Source organism: Sturnira hondurensis, unplaced genomic scaffold (genome assembly GCF_014824575.4).
Source record: "Sturnira hondurensis isolate 20B ecotype Veracruz unplaced genomic scaffold, ASM1482457v3 Scaffold0018725, whole genome shotgun sequence".
NCBI classification, from domain to species: Eukaryota; Metazoa; Chordata; class Mammalia; order Chiroptera; family Phyllostomidae; genus Sturnira; species Sturnira hondurensis.
Genome location: NW_028091356.1, coordinates 905,720 through 923,296, shown reverse-complemented (window position 1 = coordinate 923,296; position 17,577 = coordinate 905,720). Strand labels below are relative to the sequence as shown.

The 17,577-nt window shown below is 51.5% G+C and overlaps 1 protein-coding gene across 5 annotated transcripts in view; it reads left to right on the top strand.

Annotated features, from left to right (window-relative positions):
* ERI3 (ERI1 exoribonuclease family member 3) overlaps positions 1–17,577 on the top strand; it is a 123,078-nt gene that overhangs the window by 79,568 nt on the left and 25,933 nt on the right. The gene's annotated exons all lie outside the window — the stretch shown is intronic.

Genomic DNA, 17,577 nt, shown 5'->3' with positions numbered 1-17,577 from the left:
ACATGTGTTCACATTCATGTGGACCGCCAGCTCAGTGCACTGTCTGTCTGTGAGCTCAGCTGATCAGCTGTCGGCTCTCTTGGGGGAAGAGTGATTTAGGGTTGGGTGCCTTAATTTTCTCTGGTTGACTCCTCAGGCTGATTTGTATGGTTCCTAGAGATGGGACCTTCTCTAGGTCCCTATCTCAGTCTTGAAGTGGGATTATAGCAGGGTTTTGTCTATTCTGTCCCATTAATGAGCCATCAGTTCCCTGAAGTTTCCAGATTTGACTAGCTGGGTCACTAGAGAAGGAATAGGCACCGTATGGATTCGCAGTGCAGTTCCTTCAGTGCTGGTGAGGACTGATCGCTGTTGGCTGGGCTTAGACCAACTTGGACCTAAGCCTCAGGTAGCAAGTGACCTGTGCTATGCCTGGGCCAGGACATCTAATTCAACATCCAGCCACCAGTCACTCACGGAAGCCCTGTTTGGCAGAGCATTTAGGTGAATCAGGTATGTTTCCCACCTGTACGGAGCTCCATACTCAGTTGAAATTTACGAAAGACCAAGTCTGTATAGGCATGCCCGTGTGCTCATGTCCCCTGCCTGTGCGACTCAGTAAGTTCGGAGCTACCCAGATGAGCCAGCTCCTGCTGCAGCCAGCCAGCTCTGTGACTTCGTCTAGGGCCTTGAGACAGGGCCCTTGAGAGACCATAGGCTGCCCTGCTTAGAAAAGAGGAGAGGCTGTCCTGGAGCTGTGAGATCCAGGCTGGCTGCTTAGGAAGTCCTTATGTGTGGGTGTGAGCAGGTGTGCTTGTGCGTGTGCACAGGAATGTGCCCAAGGGTGCATATGGCAGTAGCCAGTGGACTGTCCTCAGCACCATGACCAGGTCTTATGGTGGTAGGCCTGGGCTTGGCACCCAGTTGGCTGCAAACAGGAGGGCAGGCTGTAGGCAGATCCCAGGGCAGCCATGAGGCCTCCCCAGTGGTGTGTTTGCTGTGCCTAATTACCCAGCAGTTGTTTAACTATGCAAGCTGCATGCCTGCCTTTATTGCGCTGTGATTGCTGAGCTGCCTATGGGGAGTGTCATAAAAAGATATAAAATGCCCATTATCTGTCTGACGCCCTCCTCCTGGACTGTGGGTGTTTGTGTTTTATTTTATTTTTATGGCTTGAGGGAAGCTCTGCAGGAAGGAAAGGGAAGGGAGGGGAAGCCCTACAGGAATTGGAGGAGCCCCCTTCATACTGTGGTCAGCCGTGAGCTAAAGGACTCTCTCCTGAACAGCGAGGAGAAGAGGAAATGGTGGATCTCCAGGGTGGGGATGGTGCTCAGGAAATAAGGCCCAGATCTTCCCCTCCTCGTCCAGCTGCAAGTCCTGCAGCTTATTTCCCCTCCATTTCTGCTGGCCTCTTCCCTGGCACACCTAGGTCTGCTGCCTTGGGTGCAGGCAGTCTGCAGAGGGTTCTGAGAATGGTCTGTAGGAATGGTCTCATTGTCACTCGTTTCTTTACCAGCTTTGATGACTCAGTTGTCCTCCTGGCCTCCTAGAGCTCCATGGCTGGCTTTGGGACAAATACTGTGGGCACCACCCTCTGCTCCTGAAGTCTTCCACCCTATAGCTTCAGATTCCCTTTTCTTGCCAGCCACCCTGTTGAGTTTAGGCCAAGCCTATTCAAGAATTCACTGGATCTTAAGGAAACCTCCTAGAGCAGGAGAGAGAAGGGATTGTGATTTGAGGCCTGTCCTATGCCAAACACAACCTGTGTATGGCACTGAGGCCGAGATTGGAGATCAGATTGGAGTCCTACCCTTAGAGAGCTCACACTCTGTAACCAGAGCTCTGGCTTCACAGTAGGTGTTGAATAAATGTTTGTCATATGGAACCGAATTCAACACAGTTGTTCATTCTCATGCAGTAAATGGCCGTTGAGCACCTACTGGGTCAGGCACTATGCCAAGCACCAAAGATAAAATAGTGAGCAAAACAGACAAAGTCCAGCCTTCGCTGGTCACTCGAGTTTGGGAGAAGAAGTAAAAGATTTAAACTCTGGGTATCTAACTTCAAAACCCATGCACTTTCAACTGTGACATGTTGTTTCCCATGCGCAAACCTTCAAACCCCAAGCTGTCCCGTACTGATCATCTAACTTCCCTACTTGAAAAATCTTGATACCTACTGAATGAAGTACAGCTCTCTAGCCCATCCTTTGAGACACCCAAAGTACCTTTCCAGCTATACTGAGGTAGCTTATATGGTCCACTTCCATGCCTTGTTCACGTCTGTTCCATTTGCCTGCATTGTCCTTTGCTGCCCTCCTGCCTGCTGAACTCCTACTTATCCTAACTCCTTTTTGTCCTCTCTGAAGGCTTCCAATTTCCTATTGGGAACTTCCTCCCTTTTCAGACACCTAAGTTCCTAAGCACTGTGCTAGAGCTTTCCCTGGCTTTGTTCACTGTTGGTGAGCCTGCTGTAGGCACTTCTCCTATTGTAGTGTACATAAAATGTTTTATTGGGAGCCCTGGCCAGTGTGGCTCAGTTGGTTGGAGGGTCGTCCTACAGACCTAGAGGTTGCAGGTTTGATTCCCAGTCAGGGCACGTGTCTGGGTTTCAGGTTTGGTCCCGGTCAGGGCGCATGCTAGAGGCAACCAATGTTTCTCTCTCACATCGATGTTTCTCTCCTTCCCTTCCCCTCTCTTTAAAATCAATGACCATGTTCAAAAGGTCCTGGGTTCAATTCCCAGTCAGGGCCCATACCCAGGCTGCGGGTGTGATTCCCAGTTGGGATGCATACAAGAAGGTAACCAATTGATGTTTCTGTATCACGTATCACATCAATGTTTCTCTTTGCTTCTTTCCCTTCTCTCTAAAAGAATTCAGTGTTTCTTAGTATATTCATAGGGTTATACAACCATCACACCATCTAAGTTTACAACAGTTTTGCCCCCTTTAAAAGAAACCTCATTAGCAGTCACTTTCCATTTCCCCCAAACATGCTAGCCCTGAGCAACCACTAACCTAATTTCTATCTCTATAGATTTGCCTATTCTTGCAATTCTGGGAATTTCTTATATGTAGCCTTTTGTGGTTGACTTCTTTTACTTAGCATAATTTTTGAGATTCATCTGTGCTGTATTATACATCAGTATTTTCTTTTTATTGCTGAATAATATTCTATTCTATGGGTGTACAATATTTTATCTAGTCATCAATTGATAGACATTTGGATTAGTTCCATTTTTTTGGCTATTATGATGAATCCTGCTATGACCACACATGCACAGGTTCACTTTATTGTTTTTGCTCTTACACCTGTCTTTCTTTCCTAGCAGTGTGAGCTCCTGACCTGACCCTGAGAGGAGGGGTCACTTCTGTATTGTTCACTATTGCATCCCTGCCACTTAGCCCGTGGTTGGCACTCGGGGAATGTCACTGAATGAACACATGCATGCTTTCTAATTCTTTTACCCCTCAGTATATAATAGCAAGTTGTGGGGACCTGTTTTAATTCCGTAACTCACTCTGCGCTGGGTATAAGTGCATACACACATGCACCACCCATGCTGGAGCATAGCTCATTTGTCAGTATTCCGGACCATGCCCTTTTCATTCCGCTGTTGACCTCTCTGGTGTAAGCCCTTAACCTGCAACAGCCCTTAACCAGCTGATCTTGGAAATTTTCCTGAGTTGCCCCTACAATGACAGATACAGCCTCTAACTCCACACTGAGGCAGAGACCTGCTCTACCTTCCCCTCTCCTTCCCTTTTGGCCCAAGGGGCCTGAACCCATGGGATAACCCTGGAGGGTGTTGAGCTGGATGACCTTCAGCTTCCACAGGCTGGCTTTGTGACAGCTCCAAATGTCTGGACATCGGAGGGAGGAGAGATGCTACACCTGCCATTCTGGTCAGTAGCCTGTATGAACCAGGTCTGCAGGAGTAAAGGAATTTCTAGACCCAATAGCTCTGAGAGATCAGTAAAACCAATATTTCTTTCTTCCTTGTACTTAACCTAATAGTTTGAGCCCATAATTAGAATTGGGCTTTATTAGGCTAATTAGGAGGTAGGAATGATGGTAGGAAGACATGTAGAGATGCATCAGAGTGGTGGGCAATAAATCTAGGGTTTTAATAGGTCTGTTTCGTGATCAGACGGTCCGGAAGGCTGACTGGGTGGCTGGGCCCCTCCCCTCCCTTCTACTCCCATCGCTCCTTGAAGTGGCCTTCACACTTTGCCGTCCTTGTCCTCGGTACCGGCAGCAGCTCTAGGGTGTGGGGAGCCGGGCCGGGAGGAGGAGACCCACCCGGAGCTTCATTGCCTATGCACGCGCCGTCCAGCCCGGCGGCGTGATTACCTTGCTGAGAAATCCGTCCAGGCGCAGGGCTGCTGATAGCAATCATTGATTAAGAGGGTAATTGTCCTGAAAATTCAGATTGATCAGAAGGCAGAAATGATAACTTGTGTAACTGTGTTTAAAGCCACGTCCTGTCAATAGAAAAGACCGAGATGTATCGCGCCAAGAGGGGGGCAGGACGGATGGGTGTGTGTGGGCGGGTGGGCGCTGCCATCCTTCTCTCAGGGCTGAGCAGGATGTTTCTTGTCAGTAACCTGGACTATTGGAGATTCAATCACTTTTATCTCCCCCTCTCTCTCAATCCAAATGCCTTTTCATATTAGGAAATTAGAATCGGCCCTGCTCATGCAAGATTTATTAGCTCTGCTGAGCAGTTGCACCGAAGAGTAAATGATTTTGCTTTGCTGGAGCTTTTTACACATTAGGATCCAACTTCTTCCCTGCTATGTGCCACTGGCTGCCTGGAGGACTGGGCGCTAGAACCAGGTACCTAGGGAATGAGCTTTCAAAGTCTGTTTGGGGGAAAAAGCCTCACCTGGCTCTGCCTTCTTGATTCGCCAAGAGACCCCATTGTGTCTGGCCGACTTCCTTCTGTCTGGTCCCCAGACAGCTCCCTTACTGGAGTACAGGTTGTCTTGCTCAGCTGAAGGGGCCAAACCCCCTGAGGGGACAGAATGCATCCATCAGAGTTGGATGGCCTGGTGGAGACTCACCATGGAAGGACACACTGATGTGTGCATTAGGTAAGGATTGGCAGTAGAGGCAGAAAATAGAGGCGCCGCCATGACCTCTCCTCTCAGAGCCTGGGATTATTCTCCTGTCGGCCAGGGATGCAAGGGCTAGAGCACCTTTCTGAGCCCCTATGGAAGCTGTCCAGGAAGTTGCCTGGGAGTTTAGAGTGTGGAAACTAGTTCCACACTCTAAACTCCTCTACGCTCTTCAAGGAGCGATGGGAGTTAAGCTTAGGGGTGTCTGGACCTACTGGCTGCCTATGTCTAGAGGGCTGTAGGATTGACCGTCTGAGACTGTCTGATCTGCCAGCAATGCAGGCTGTTAGGGAAGAAAGGGCCTGGGATCCATGCTTTTGGGACTCTACTGTGGCCTTGGACTCAGAGGCACTGTGGGCCTGTGCGGCCAGCTGGACCTAGCCTGTCCTGGAGGCCAGGGTACCAGTGGGTTAGGTTGGTTGTAGGGAAGACCACTGTCTTTCACTGAGGCCATGTACCTATATCTCCTTCTTGCCTTCCCTCTTCAGCCCCCTACCTCCTTGGACCACGTGGTCCCATGGGCAAACGTCAGTCACTGTCATTCTTCCACTCTCCCTGTTTGCAGGTGTCTGATCCTGGAGGCCTAGTGGAGCAAGTGAGAGTGTGGCAGGTCCTTCTGATATGGGGCTGAGGGAAGGTAATGGAATTTCTGCATCTTTTGTGAAAAGGATATCCCAAGGACTACCTTCTACTCACTTTGCTCTTTTATTTGGCCCCGTGAAGCCTCCCTTTCTCTGAACTTTTGAGTTATTTCCCTAAGTAGAGATGTAAATTAGGCTAACCTGAGAGTTGAGGCTAGAAATGATAGAGTCCCCAGAGTGAAAAGTGGGAGTATGAACCAGCCATTTTGATCTAAAAGAGGACTTTTTTTGTGGTAGTAGGTAGAAGAAGGCTTTTTGGAGGAAAGAACCTGGCAAGTACCTGCAAGATATTCTCTATATGGGACCTGCCTCTAAACCGACCACCAGGGCACCAGCTTTCTACGGAGGGTCTGCTTCACCTCTTTTCCTCGAAGCCTTCAGACTCTGTCCTCAAAGCCTTGACTTTCTTGGAAAGCTCCTCCTACCAGGCTGGATTGGGCAAGGCAGACCTGCCTTCTACGCAGATGCCATCACCCCACCCCACCCCTGCTCCCCTCTGAGGGTATGCTGAGGGGTAGAGTAGCAGGTGGGACGCTTGATGCAGCCCCCTCTTCCCCCTCACCCATTCTGGTGGATGGTAAGGGAATAAATGCACAGGACTGACTCAGCTTCCAGTGTGTAGTGCCTCTGCCTCTGAGCTAGGCTTGCTAGCTGCCTGGGAGTGCTTTGCAGTCCAGAGGGGAGGTTGAGCCATGTTTGGCTTTAGTCTTCTGCTAGGGCTAATTTAGGCAAAGTCAAGAAAAAATGGAAGTGCCATGGGCAGCTTGGACTTGGGAATAGAGAATTCAGAAGACATACTTCCAGTGGAGTGAGGGAGACGGTTTCTACAGGGTAATTATAAATGGTGTTGCCTTCCAGATCCCAGAGGAGGGAGTGCCTGAATTCTCCTGGAAAAGCTCAGGTGGGCCTCCTGCAGCAGAGGAGCCCTTGAACTGAGTCTGTGAGGAGGATGGGGAGTGTGCTAGGACTAAGGTTGGAGCCAGTGGGGTTCATTTTCTCCAGCACACTTCATCTTAGTTTAAAGGCATGGGCCACCTCTCTGTTTTAGCAAGCCTGAAGGACACCTACTTTCCCCATCTACCTGGGCTTTTGGGGGCTATGGGCCTTGGATTGGACGAGCTGGAGCCTTAGGTTGGAAAGATGTACAGGACAGAGCCTTGGGGAGTGGACCCCAAGCACCCCTTAGCTCGATTCCTTCTCACATTCTGCCTTGAAGCAGGGAAGGGAGCAGAGGTTCAGGCTGAGGGAATGGCTCTGGCAAAACTTCAGGCCAGCGTGCTCCACCCTTGCTAAACCCATCCCCAGCCCTGCCTTGTGCCTAGCTCCAGCTCTGCTGCCAGGGCCTGGCAGGGAGGCGGGGAGGAGACTGGGAAGCCAGAAGACTCATTTTCACTGGAATTTGACCTAAAGCAGGATTGGAAGGGAAGAAAAGAATTTGAACAAAAGTGCAGGCAGGAAGGAGCTGTTAATGAGCCTTTCTTTCTCTTGGGGACAGAGCAGAGCGCATGGCGGGGCGCGGCGCCTGCTCTCCTCAGTGGCTCTCTGAGGCAGCTGCAGTCTCTGGCCGCTGCCTGCTCTCCCTCTCTCTCCTTTTTTCCCTCTCCTCTTTCTCGGCTCTCTCTATTATGGGGACTTGCTCCAGCTCTTTCTCTCTCTTCTGTCTCTCCTTTTGTTCTCTCTTTGTCTATTTATCACACTGTGAAGGTTGAAAGAGATGTTATTAATCTGGGAGAATGAAGGCAGGATTAGTGGTATGAATCGGATTTTGAGAGGTGTAATGATAGAAAGACTCGCTCGGCTGGCGGCCTGCGTGAGCTTGATAAATGGGGAGCACTCCAGACTGACTCTCGCCTTCCTCCGCGCTGTGCGCCCTGCCCGCTGGGGCGTGCCGCGCTCTCAGATCTGCCAGCCAGCCCACCCCGCTCCTACCTGAACCGGAGCAAAAAGCCAAGGGTAAAGCAGACACAAATATCTCCCATCGCACTTGGAGACATCATTGCTTTCAGCACCCTTTTCAAGTGGAGGCCTGTCGAGTTCTCAAAGGGCTATGGGCAGAGGGAGCAGGGACCTAGACTTCAGCCTGCGTCTAGGGCCTGTGAGAGTAGAGCTTCCCCCTACCTCTGGCGTGGATGTCAGGGGTCGTGGAGTGATAAGGCAGTCCATAGACCAATCTGGTAAGAGTGCTAGACTAGATGCAATGTGTAATTAAGCCAGGTGCTATTGGGAGAACTGTGGGATGAACTGTGGAGGTCAGGATGGGACATGGAAGAGGAAGGAAGAGAAATCAGGAAAGGCTTCCTGAAGGTTATGTCCTGGCAGACAGGATTTGGAGAGGGTAGAAGAAGGCTAGCAGTGGAGGTCGGGAAATAGCATAAGCAAAGGTGTGAGGACAGAAATAAGCCTGACTCTTGTGGAAGGTTGAAGAGCCTCAGATGTGGTGAATTTCAAATCAAGAAGGATCATGAGAAATCAAGCAGCTGAATCCCTCACTTTCCAATGAGGAAAAAGGCCTGGGGACTGGAGTTGCCATTTCCTACTCAAGTCCTGTTGCTTGTTCGTCCTGGGCCAGTACAATGAGCCTCTCCCTCTTCTCTCCTCTGTGGCTTTGGTCACAGGCTGACAACCTTCGTCTTTGCAACCAGAAGATCCTGGCTTACATTCATTACTTTTTAGTCTCCAGCCTTTTCCCTGCTTTTGCTTCAGGGTCCTCCTCACACTCCTGCCCCCAGCCCAATCTGCAGTCTGTGTGGAGAGTCCTGTCCTGATCAGCCACCTGCTGCTTGTGTGGTGAGAAGAGGACCAGGAGGCAGCCCACCCCATTCCAGGCTCCAGATGCCTCCAGCCTGAGCACTTCCCTCCCTTATACCCCTCTCAGTTCTCTCTAATTGAGGCGACCACTCTCCCTTGTGGTGACTGGGCACCTACTGGTGTCCATGTCTGTTTCTCCTCGAAGGGCAGTGGGTTCTTTGGGGACACGGTCTACATGTGATTCATTTGAGCTGCTAGGGTCTGGCAGGCCTTCAGTGAATTCATGTAGCCTGGCATGTAACAGGTTCTCAGTAAATGTTTGTTGTGAGTGGGTCAGTATGATCCAAAGTCTGCACTTTTTAATCATATTACACCTGGGCAGATGAAGGTAGATGTAACACAGGGAGGTACAGGGGCCAGGTTGTTGGGCATGCCTGGAGAGGAGGCCCTTTGGGCCTTAGCTCTGGAGGCTGTAGTAGTTAGTGTTCAGCTTTCCATCTGTCAGCCTTCCTTTTTCCCCTCCAAACATCAGAGAAGAGAAGGGCCTCACCGGACCCTAAAGGCTTTTATTCTCTTCCTTGGTGGGCTTATCTGTTTCTGCAGTTTCACGCACCACCTGCACACTTCCTGGGGCCTTTCTTGCCTCAGCTCAAACCACTGAATTAAGCTCCTGACCTTCGCGTCCACTTTTTCCAGGCAGCCCACCTTGGATGTCCCACTGAAGGCCGTCTTAGTCCTTCTCAGTGATTTTCCTCCAAGTCTAGTGAGGGTTTTCGCTCTTGCAGGGCCTCAGACCCTCACTGTGTGTGAGTTTACATACATGTTTACATGTCTCTCTTAGCTCAAAACCCCCTTGAAGGCAGTGGCTTACTTTACTTGATCTGTGTGTCTCTGGCACCTGTGTGGAGCTGAACACGTGGTAGCTGCTCCGTAAGTGTGCGGTACATGAACAGGCCGGTGAAGAGGGAAGGGGTTCTGGGATGGAGGTTTGAACATCTTTTTTATTTTTCCGGGGAGAAAGGCAGTGAAGGTGCGTGTGTTGTGCACAAGCATGTACGGGCCTTCACGTTTGAGGGGTGGGTGGTTGTGGTGGTGTCCCATCTCAGTAAAGGCGTATATTTTAATTTGGAGGCACTTTAGAAACTTAAAGTGCTTTGCCTAAGTGCTGACTGCTATTAGTGTCTCCTTTTTATTAGGAAAAAGGACATGATTTTTTTCTTTTATCTTCAGGCCTGTCCAACTTCTGAGAGTCAAACTTAGCAAAATGCCTGCCCCTCACTGAGGTAGTTACATGCCAAGTTCAAAGCTTTGGACTTGAAACACAGAATTTTGCTTTGCAGGCTGGTTCTGACACCCCTCAGGGGATTAGCCCAAGAGCTCAGCATCAGGAAGGGGGTGGGAGAGACAGGGTCATTTGACATAGTTCAAGCTATAGTCCTGAGCTCAGCCCCCCTCCATATAGGCCTGTGTGGAAGGACATAAGAACTTAGACCATTTTGGAGAGGTAGGGGAATGACCTCAATGATTATCAAAAACCCAATTGTCACGTAGTATGAAGGACCAAACTTCAGAGGAAGGATTGGGGAGGGAGAGCCCCAGGAAGTATTGGTTTTGTGCTGTTCAGGGATGACGGGACCAAGAGACAGAGACGTCACAGCTTCTGGAGCTGGTAGTGTTGAGAGCTGCCACCACAAAGGGCTAGGTCAGAGGGAGGGAGTACGTGTAGCAGTAGCAGGAGTTCTTGTACAGGAGGCCATGAGGCAGGAACCTGCCTTGTGCCTTATAAGCGCCTTTGAGGGCCTTGCTGGTTTGAAGGAAAGGACACACCCCTCCCTGTGGAGAAGATTTGGTGCTGCAATGGCAGGAGGTCTGGGAGGCCCCTCTGGGCCTTGTCATTGGGCCCCTCTGAGTGGCTCTGCCCATGGCTCTATCTTGAGCAGCCACAAGACATCCTGGCCCCTGTCTGGCCTGTGTGTACCAGCCCCAGATGCTGAAAGCTCTGCCCATGGCTGAGGCACAGGGACATGGAGGCTTTGGCTTACCTTGCTAGTGCCCTGCAGTCCCATCTCCTAATTGGGCCTGATTTGGGGGAGCTAGGGCAGGGGTGGGGTGGGCGGGTACACTGAGCCTTCTGCCTTAACTGAATTTTCATACCTCCTGTTGTTAATTATAGAGATGTAATAATGCAATTAGTGCACGATTAAAAAAAATCCCTGATATGATTACCATGGATTTAATATCACATGATATATCATTATATCGTTATGCAGTGACAGATGTAATTGAAATACACTTATTGGAGCCAGGGGTGGTGTTTCATTCAATCCCCGTACCCCAGGGAGGAAAGGGCTGGCTAGAAAGAAGCGATGGGAGAGGAAATTGTAATGAAAACAAAGAAAACTCACAATGGAACTCTCACCCTGGGCAGTTGGCTCAGACGGACCGGCTGCCTTTGACTCTGTGACAGTGCACGCAGATCCCCAGACAGGCCAGCCTTTTCTGTCAGGGGTGAGGCGGCTGACTGAGGAGCACCTTATCTGGTTCACATCTCCAAACCCTTAGTGTCCCCCTGTCCCCTCTGACTCGGTAATGAAGCTCTGGGCACATGAGGGAGATTCCTCCACCTGAAAATAGGCTCAGGATCCTCGGATCCATCTGAGCTGGCGGCACTTCCGCGCGCAGACCCTGGACCTGTGGTGTGGCCCCGGCCTTTGCTGCGGTGCTGGGCGGCATGCGAGAGGTGGCTGACCTGTCACAGGCAGTGAGCAGGGAGGTTAAGTATACAGAGGAGGTAATTATCCCACTCAGGTTCTGTTGATGGACAGAGGCAGCAGCAACTCTGGGGCCCCTGACGTCTGCTGGTAGTCAGGGGCCACTGTGAGCACAACCGAACTGCCAGCTGGGTGTAGAGAGGATAGGTTTGTGTCATCCGATGTGAGGGTCCATCCTTTTGCTGCTGTCACTGTGCTGGCCAGGCCTTTGGTGGCCTGAGGGATGGGGGCTACCCATAGGGCCAAAGGGTTCAGAAGAGGAGAAGGGGTCAGGAAGAGTCTCCTTTGCTGACAATAGGCAGCCGAGCCCCGATTGTAAGGGCAGCTCTCAGGGAGTAGCTGTTCTGCTGGGCGAGAACACCAGTGGTTCCAGAAGGGGACTGGGAAGGACTGCCAGCGGCAGCAGCTCCAGAAACCAGGCCTTCCTGCGTGACAAAATTGCAACCAAAAAGATGTCCTTTTTCCCATCCCTAGTGAAGACCATTCACGGGCACAACATTCACAACCCCTGCCCCAAGAATCTCCCACCATCATGGGGTAACAGATTTGTAAGCAAATCCAATGTTACAGATGCCATTTAGAGTAGGTATGGGTGGGTTTAAAGAACGGATGAGTCAGGAAAGACTTAGTAAAGGAAGCATTTATCAGTGCTTACCATTGAGTTGAGCATTGGTAAAGGAATACCCGCTCATTAGGACAAAAAGTGGGAGAAGTCAGAGGGCCGTTCTAGGTAGGCTGAAGACATTTCTTAGGCCTTAGGGGCGTGAAGCAGCAGCCCCAGGACTTAGTGGGCGATGAGGGGAAAGGAGGGGGTGACATTGACTCCACTTTTCTGGCAGACCAGGTAGGCAGTAACGGCTTTCACTGGGATTCGGAAACCCAGGTGAAGGGGCTATTTGGAGAGGAGACGTTTGGAATGGGTTTTTAAGCATATTGAGAATCAAGTAACCAAGTAAAATCCAGTTGGAAATGCCAGGTAGGCAACAGAGTATGTATGTTTGACATGCAAATGGTGATTTAGAAGTTGGAAAGCACTGGCCGGGGGTGGGGTGGGGGTTTAGCTGCTTGGAACATGGCCCTATAACCCAAAGGTTGTGGGTTAAATCCCCATTCAGGGCACATGCCTAGGTGTTGTGGGTTCGATCCCTGGTTTGGGCACGTGTGGGAGGCAGCAGGTCGATGTTTCTCTCTCACATCGACGTTGCTCTCTTTCTCTCTCTCCCTCTCCCCCTTCCTCTGTCTCTAAAATCAGTAAACATATCTTCAGTTGAGGATTTAAAAAAGAAGAAGAAGAAGAAGTTGGAGAAATTGAAGACAAGGAAGTTGAAGAAATCACCCAGGAAGAGTGGTAGAGTGTAGACAAAAACAGGGAGAGAGAGCAGATGAGCGCACACGTAGGATGACCAGATGCAGAAGAGACTGTGTAGGAGGAGACAGGAAAACTACAGAAACGTAAGAAAACTCAGAGTAGGATGTTGAGAAAACCAGAGGAGGAGGGTTTTAAAGATAAAGCAGGCTGCAAGAACCTGAAACTGCCCATAAATGTGGGCGGTGTGGTGAAGACTTGACTTTAGCAGGAGCTAAGTGTCATGTTAAGGCTGGAAATCAGTCTGCACGGGGTCAGGCGTGATGGGGGAGGTAAGTGGAGGTGAGCGGGGAAAACCTGGAGAAGTTGGGTCGTTAGCAGAACAGGCAGCATCTCTGGATGGCAATGCGGAGTGAAGGGAAGACTTGAAAAATTGTGATCTAATACATAACTTTCAGAGAGCCTTGGTTTAAGCGCTTTACATACAGTAACTCATGTAATCCTCGTGTCAACTCTGTGGGGTTTCCCTTGGTTTTCCAGTTAGTGTTGCTGCATAGCTAATCACCCCAAAACTTAGTGGCTTGAAACAGTGGTTATTGATGGTCTCTGTCCATCAGGAGTTCAGTCAGGGCTCGGGTCCTCTCACACCCGTAGTCAGTGACTGACGCTGGCACAGTGCGTGGCTGTGGCAGCTGGGAGCTGGCTGGGCTTCTCTCGTCACCTAGTCTCATGGCTTCTCCGTGTGGTCCCTCTGCATGGGCTTGTTTGGGCTTCCGCACAGCGTGGCTGCCTCGAAGCAGTCTGTTTCAGGGCAGCTCAGAGCTCCAGGGCCGGGGTTCCCACAAGTCAGGAGGAAGGGGCCTTAGCTTTTCTGAAATTATATAGTATTTCTTGAAATTACATAGCATTTCTTACATGACTATGTTGGCTGAAACAACAAAAGGCCCCCTCTATTTAAAAGGGAGGTGACATAGACTCCCTTCTGTGTGGTAGACATGTCAGAGTCACACTATGAGAAGAGCATGTGAGATGGGAGATAAATATTACAGCCATCACAGGAAAGCATACTTTGCCACAGTTGGTGTCTTAGACTGAACCCAGAAAACAGGGAACAGCATTCTCAAAGGAAGAGTGCGTTTGGGGGGATGGTGCCGAGGATATTTGGAGGTAGCAGTGGGGCGGGCGTCCATGCGTGGCCTCAGGTATACTTGGAGGAAAGAACTGCCATTCCATTTTGTGGTCCAGGGAGACCACAATAACTCCTCCAAAGTTACAGTGCCGATGACTGGCAGCACCGGGAACCGGCTCGTGACTTGTCTGACTCCTGAGCCGCCGGCACTGCCTTTCTGTAAGACTGGGCTCCCGGCGTGCCCTCCTCGTGTTGACCTGTGGTGTAGGTACTATGGCTACGGCAGTGTTGGCTGGTTAGATAGGAAGGTCAGGTGATGGTTAGGTCGGTCAGACTCTCTCCCCCTGTCCTCAGAGAACCCTGTTTAGGGTTCTGTTTAGCACTCTGTCTGTTGGGTGTTTATGGGAATAGCAGTGGTTTGATTAGTTCCTCAGCTTGGGAAATGGCCCAGCGGGTGACAGTCACCAGGGCTCTAGTTAAAGGTCTGTCCTGCCGCAACTTGTGGAGAGGCTGGGTAGGTCGGATGTGCTGCTGTCAGCTTGGGATCTCCCGGTGTCTGGAAGTTGAAGGGCAGTCTGTGCTTCGCTCTGCATTCTCAGCAGGGCTCTAGCTCCAGCCACTGCCCTACCCACTCTGTGTCCACCCCACGCTCAAGGCCCTGCCAGGTAGTGAGTGGGTGGGCAGAGATACCCCAGCAGCTGTCGATGCCTCTTCTTTCCTCTTTGAAGAATCTGATGCTGCTGCCGATGAGGGCTACTTCATCTATTAAACCCAATACACTTGTCGCAGCTGCTAAGCCCCCGTAAGCCGCCGGGCGCCGTGTTTGTGATGGGACTGACAGTGCATGGAGGAGGCTGATTATACACGATTCCATTTCGCGGGCCCAGCAATGTAATTTCACAGGGCGATCAGCGTTTGCATGTAATAGCAGGCTGTGCTGAGGTGTCAGAATATTAAAGGCGCTAATGGCAAAGCTCCCTGTTACACAGGGGGCCACCCGCCGCGCCTACAGCAGGGCTGCGTGGCAGGCCCGTCGCAGATGGCTGGCCACTAAGCTAATGGGGCAGCAGCCAAGGCGGGCAGAGCCACGAGAGGGGAGAGCCAGCCGGGAGCAGCTCGGCACCTGCTTCCCTGCGCATGGAAATTGCAGCAGCTCAGGGGAAGGGAAGTGTGCGTGCCTGCCTGGCATAGGGCTGGGATGGCACAGTTTGGTAGACCAGCATCTCTCACCCCAATTCCACTTGCCCCAGATGGGGCTTGAGCTCCTTGAGACATCCTTCTACCTGCCGGCCCTCTGCTCAGGGACCCATCAGGTGGGCCCTGATGGCTGGAAGAAGTGCAGCTGGCACAGGGGCACCCAGAGAATTTGGAACCAGCGTGGAAAAGGGGCTCAGACACAGATCTTGGCGAGAGGTCTTAAAGCATCCCTGCCCCACACTGATCAAAGTCAGAAAGCTTCTGAGTCCCTTACCCTGACGCCCCACAGGCTGGCAGGAGGGAGAGAGGGAGAGTGGGGATAGGAAGCAAGTCGGGGGAAAGGGCACCTCAGTTGATGCCAGAGCTGGGAAGCAGCATCTCAAGATTTGACTCCTGTCTGTGTTGGCTGCCCCAGCAATGCCCGCGCTCTTGCCTGTGCAATGTCCAAGCTTGCTCCTGCCCTTCTCCTTGGCCCTTGCCATGTTTTCCACCTGGTGTCCTCCAGGAAGCTTTCCTAACCACCTCCAATCCGGCATGGGCCCATCTGTCTCCACTGTCCCGTGGGCAGCCCACAGGGGACAGCCTCCCTGAATTATTATGCTTTGATGGTTCCTTGGGTCCCAGGCTTGACTTGGCCAGAAACTGAGACAGCCCACATCATCTGTCCTTGAGCTGTCCAGAGCCTTGAGGAAGGCTCTGCTAAGAATCCTGGATGGATGTAATGTCTTAGGGAGGTTGTTGGGAGGGAGTGGAGAATGGGAGGAGGGGCACACTGTGTGGTATGCATGCTTGATGGTGTATTTATCTGCAGGGAGAGCAAGGTCTGTAGAAGTGAGTGCTGGGGGTGCTGGGTATGTGGGTGCAGGTACAGAGGGCAGCAGGCGCAAGGGTCCAGACCACACATTAGTAGGAGCACAGGTTGCTGTAGGACCCTGTATTCTCTGGGTGGCTCTCTGTCCACCGGCTGTGTCTGAGGGGCACTCAGGGTGACCAGGGGAGCTTGAGGTGCAGCTCTGCTGTACTGTGCCTGGAGGGCTCCAGGAGACTGGTACTCATGTGTGATCGTTCAGCTCAGCTCTGCAGGGGTGTGTGGCCATACCTGGAGGAGACATTCCGGGTTCTCAGCAGGGTTAGTAGGGAAAGAGCCCAGGCTGAAGGAGAGCAGTTTTAATTAACCATTTTTAATATCATTTTGGACTTTGGCTGGTATGAGACGGTCCCGCTGGAAGCAGCATTTATAAAAATTAAATCCCTCTTATTAGGAGCTTGGCAGACCAATGTGTGTCTATTACCCCTCCCCCTGCCCACAGCCGCCTCCCCCCGCCTCCCTGCGAGGAAGCGCTGGATGAGGCCATGTCACGGCCGCAATTGGTTATCACGCCTTATCTGGGAATATGAAACTGCGGCACGACACCCGTGGCCACGGTGGAGACGCCAATTCATCTCGCCCTCGCTCTGACAAGCTAGACTGCCCTTCCTGAAAGGCGTTTGTCAGGCGGGACCTGGCTGCCGCCTTGCTTGGTGCCCCTGCTTTTTTCCCGTGGGTTCTGGCTTTCCTCCGTCCAGCCTGGTCCTCCTGGGCCCTGCTGTCCTCCGCCCCGTTCACTCGTCCCAGTCTGGGGAAGTTCTTGGGGAGTCATTATTATAATAATAATCTAATCATGCTGACGCGAGTTGGGGCAGGCGTCTAATGTTATCTGAAGTGGTCTTCCCGCTCAGCTGCGATAAGACTCGGGATGACGTGCAGATAACGCTGAGCTGCCCTGTCCCCGAGCTGAGAGCAGAGCAGGGGGCCTCAGCAGCCCTGCCGCCCGCTGCTTTAAGCCGGGAAGCGGCAGCACCTGCTAATGCAAGTGTTTAATATTTGATGGGCTGGGATAAAGCAGGATCACCTTCGAATTGAATTGAGTGTCAGCCGAGAATCTATTACTGAAATTCGGGTGTGATTTGACAGCAAAGTAGACGATGTTATTCTTCACTAGTTACTGCAATCTTCTCCCCGACATCACTTAAATATTTTTTTCTTTGCTTGAGTAAACACACATTATCCTTCTTTTTTCCCCTTCCTTCCCTTTTTCCTTTTTAGAGGGGAAAAAAAACCATCCTTCTCGCCTTCTCCAGGCTGATAGAGTAGATTGTTATTTCTTTATTTGTCCTATTAAATGGAATTTCTGATCGTTTAATCCGGCCTTTGTAAGTGATTTTAAAGTACTTGAAAGCCGGCCCGCCGCTGCTCTCTGGCCCACTGCACCCCAGCCGTGGCCCTGACCATGCTTAGCAGCTTCTCCAGCTGTGCACCACCCACTGGCTGCTTTCCCTCCCTGTCTGTGTTCCCCCAGCTCTGCCTTGGCCAGCGACCTCTCCTCTGTCCTTGAGTCTCACACTCAGCTCCCAGTTTGTGGTTGCAGCCGTGACCTGGGGCTGGGACCTGGGGAGGGGTTAAGGGGGTTGGCTGGGAAGTTGGGTTGTGGCTAGTACCTCTGTGGTCGAGGAAAATGGCTTTGGGGGGTGCCGAGGGTGAAGTACACTGGCTGCTTGCCTTTCAGCACCTGTGGGGCCGGGGCTGGGTTCCTGAAGCTGGAAATGAAGGGTGCTAGCTCTCTGCCCAGCTCCTTGGCCCTGGCACAGACTCCCATTTTTTGTTTCTGGTCCTGTGCTGAGCACTCTCCCTTGTGAAGGAGTCTG